Source organism: Primulina huaijiensis, chromosome 17 (assembly GCF_012295235.1).
Source record: "Primulina huaijiensis isolate GDHJ02 chromosome 17, ASM1229523v2, whole genome shotgun sequence".
In the NCBI taxonomy this organism is placed as follows: domain Eukaryota; kingdom Viridiplantae; phylum Streptophyta; class Magnoliopsida; order Lamiales; family Gesneriaceae; genus Primulina; species Primulina huaijiensis.
In genome coordinates, this window is record NC_133322.1 from 11,473,712 (window position 1) to 11,478,447 (window position 4,736).

Genomic DNA, 4,736 nt, shown 5'->3' on the forward strand with positions numbered 1-4,736 from the left:
GTGAAAATCGTGTCATGAGTAATTATAAATTCGTGCATATCTGAATTTGCTCGATAGAGCCCTGTCATAAAATATCATATCGTAATTTTTCTGGTAGAGATAATGTTTCTACGCAAGTGGCCCATAACATAACATGCACGTCTGATCAGACTAAACCACAGTATAATGGGCCGTATAGATCACCACAGCCCTTGGCAAGAATATTGCTTAACAAGGCAAGAATATTGCTTAAATCATGAGTTTTTAAATTCTTAAAGTCTTAGATATTCATTATGTATTTTACTAATTTAATAAATTAAATTAGGGTAATAATTTTCTTGCATGGCATGGCTTGGTCTATAGAATTAATTATTAAAATTTTAGGTTGTTATTTCTTGAATATATTAGGCCTAGATTAATTTATCTCAATTGGTTACACACTTTAATTTAGGATTTAATTAACTATTGAACATAAAAGAACTTATTTAATAACTTAATTCCAATTAACTAAATAAATCTTAAAAATATTATTTAACATTATAATAAATTATTTCTTGGCTTAAATTAAATTTAGGAATATTTTCTTATTATTAATCTTATCTCAATTTCCCAAACTCCAGTCCGGCCTCACGTACTTATCCGAAAAGACAAAAACTAAACTTCTGCGTAAATTAAATAATCACAACTTAACAAAGTTTTATAATAAATTAAGCCCTCTTGCATGTATAAAAATCATTTTAATTTAAATAATAGTAATTATGCATGGCTTATACGTAATCTGATTTATCGGGTTGTACAACCCTCTCCCCCTTAAAAAGAAAATTCGTGCTCGAAATTAAAACTTACCGAATAACTCGGGGTACCGACTCTTCAACTCTGGCTCAGATTCCCACGTAGCTTCCTCCTCCGAATGATTAAGCCATTTGACCTTCACTAGCTTAACCAGTTCTCCTGTCTGTCTAAGATTTGAAATATGGTCTCTCTTCATAAGACAGGTTCGGAGTGAGCTGCAACGGTTCAAAGTTCAAGACATGCGATGGATTCGCCATATACTTCCTCAGCATGGACACATGGAACACGTTGTGTACTCCGGCCAGATTCAACGGAAGAGCAACACGATAAGCTAACGTCCCAACCCTGTCGAGGATCTCAAATGGTCCGATGAATTTCGGACTAAGCTTTTCTTTCTTCCCGAACCGCATGAAACCTTTCATGGGTGCTATCTTAACGAAAACATGGTCGCCAACAGCAAACTCTAGATCTCTCTTCCTCTTATCCGCATAACTCTCCTATCGACTCTGAGCAGTCCTCAACCTATCATGGATCTTGACTACTACATCGGTAGTCTGCTGAATAATCTCCGGACCAAATTCTTATCTCTCCCCGACTTCATCCCAATGAATAGGCGATCTACACTTACGACCGTACAGTGATTCATACAGAGCTATACCTATAGACGACTAGAAACTGTTGTTATAGGTGAACTCCACCAATGGCAACTTCGACTCCCAACTCCCTGAGAAATCGATGACACATGCACGGAGAAGATCCTCCAAAATCTGAATAACTCTCTCTGACTGTGCATCTGTCCCAGGGTGGAAAGCTGTGCTAAACAACAACTTCGTACCCATAGCTGAATGCGAACTCTTCCAAAATGAGGAAGTGAATCTAGGATCTAGGTCAGACACTATAGAAACGAGAATACCATGAAGTCTGAATATCTCTCGGATATACAACTCTGCATACTGAATCATGGTGAAAGTCGTTTTAATGAGCAAGAAGTGCGCTGATTTGGTAAGATGATCAACAGTCACCAGATAGCATTTGATCCTCTGACTGACTTCGGCAATCCGACCACGAAGTCCATGGTAACATTCTCCCACTTCCACTTGGGAATAGGAAGAGGCTTGAGCATACCTGCTGGTCTCTGATGTTCCGCTTTCACTAGCTGACACGTCAAACACTCTGATACGAAACGTCTGATATCCTTCTTCATTCCGAGCCATCAATACAACAACTGCAGATCTTTGTACATCTTCGTACTCCCATGGTGAATAGAGTACGGCGACATGTGGGCCTCAGATAAAATATCTGCTCGAAAAGAATCGCCGTTAGGAACCCACATTCTGTCTCGATATCGCACAATACCATCGCTAACTGTACACAAGGTACTGCCCTTGGCCTCATCTCTCTGCTTCCACTTTTCTAACTGCTCGTCTGCTAGCTGGCCACTGCGAATACGGTCTAGAAAAGAAGACTGAATCGTCAAAGTAGATAAACGAGGAACTCTACCTCGAGGATATGTCTCTAGATTGAACCTCTGCATCTCAAACTAAAGAGGTCTCGGAATCACCAAATGAGCCATCTGTAGAGGCCCGTATTTCGTATTTGAAAATTTACGGAATAATTTAAAATTTTTCTTATTAAAAATAAATAACATGCCTCATTCATAAAATAAACTTGATAAAAAGGTTTAATTTTCAAAATAGCAGCGGAAGTAAATATCTGTTTCAAAACAACAACTTAAAATAATTCATCGTGATAAAAATGAGTTTGCATAAAAATGATAAATAAGCTGAAGCATGAGGTCCCCGGGTTCCTACTACTGCCGACCCAAGCTAGCTCACTGGTCTCCGCCCTCAGTCTCAACCTCATCAGTACCTACAACAATCAAGTCTAGTGAGTCTAAAGACTCAGCATGTATATATCGTGAAATAACAAGTAAAAATATAATAAAATCGCATGCAACTTAAAAATATCGTGTCGTAACGTAAACATGGAAATCGCGTCATGATTAATTATAAATATGTGCATAACTTAAAATCGTAAGTAAAATGTTTGCTCGATAGAGCCCTGTCATAAAATAGCATATCATAATTTTCTGTTGAGAATATGTTCTACGCGAATGGCCCATAACATAACGTAACATAACATGAATCGTGAATCGTCTGATCAGACTTAACCACAGTATACTGGGCGGTAGGGATCATTGCTAACTTAAATTATAATTCACCCAAGTGTAGGTTGTCTGCAAGTAATATATTTCGTAAGTACGAGATCGATCCACAGAGAGGTTATTTTAAGTTTAAATTTATTAATTTATAGATTACCAAATGCAAGAACGAAGTTTACAAATTATAAATTTTGTCAAGGCTCGAGGATTTATTCTTGGTTTATGCAATATAGTTTAACTAAAAGTAAAACAAAGGAAACCACCATAAATAATGGTTCCAAGAAAATTAAATATTTAAACACACACCTAATATAATATAGTTCCCACTATAGAAAATACTTATTTACCGATATTTTATAAATGGTACCTATGATTATATATATAACTGCATAAAATAAATGTTAAATTAAATAATTATATTTCATTTAGAACAACCGACAGAGCCACGCTATTGCCTAAATGAAATATATGATTTAATAAGTTAGATGCGGAAAGTAAAAGTTAGTTGCGATACAGTAAATGTTAGATGCGGAATGTAAAAGTTAGTTGCGATAAAGTAAATGTTAGATTGTTAGATATTAGTATTAAATCATAATATTTCATTTAGAACAACCGGCAGAGCCACGCAATCGTCTAAATGAAATATATGATATAATTATATAAATATATATATATATATATATATGTATAATATAACAATAATAATTGATGAAATATTTATTGTATCAAAATTAAACAACAAATCAAGATAACCACTTCAATGGTATCAAGCATTTGATGTAAATTGATAACAACAAATAATTCATTTTTATAACTACAATAAAAAAGAAATTAGAAAAATGAAAAGAAATAAAGAAAGAATATACAAAATATAAACAATCTTACTTCACCAAGAATTCATCCTCTTCACCTTGACATAATAGATTTAGCTTTCCATGAACTTACTTTTGATCAACACTAAAAACATCACTCAAAATTTGGAAAATGAAAAATATATTGGAACTTATAACTTTTATACACACTCACACTATATTTTACTATGAGATAGAATGATTCTCAAGCTAGCACAAAGCCTCTATTTATAGGCCAAATGAGAGAAAGAGTCAAAAATTTTATTAATGTCATGTAGTTGTAATAGTAGTCTTTGTCTCCTCCAACTTCAATTCCATGTCCCTTTTTTTAATGCTTTGTTCCACGACTTTAATCAACGAATTTGACTCAGCTCAAAACAGCAAACATGTGGGGAATTGTCTGTAGATGAATTTGGTTACTTGATTAACCTCATTTGGTTAAATATTGAAATAGTTATGATTTTTTTACTATATCCCGGTCATGGTGAAAGTAAATTTGTTCTCCTTTTGATATTTTCACAATTTGATCATCTTAACCAACTTTTTAACCAATCATGTCTTCTGCAAAGTTGTAGATAATTTCTCAAGGATTCCAAAAATGTTTGAATCACCTCCATTTGAATTTTCTAGCTTGAGTTATCATTACAAACACGTAGAAAACTTGAAAATAAAACATATTTAGTAAGACATTTAAATATAAACACACAATACTAAAATAACATAATTTTATAATTTTAATGAAACTTAAATTTTAAAATATAGGTTTTAACATATTATAAATTATTAATTTTAAGTTTCATCAGACCCCCACACTATCTTATTACTAGTCCCTTAGTAATAAAATTTATCGGAAAATCACAACCTATATTCTTTATTCCTTTTATATATTCAAATATACAAACATATTCATTTTAAAAACAAACTCATATACCGATTTATATATATATATATAT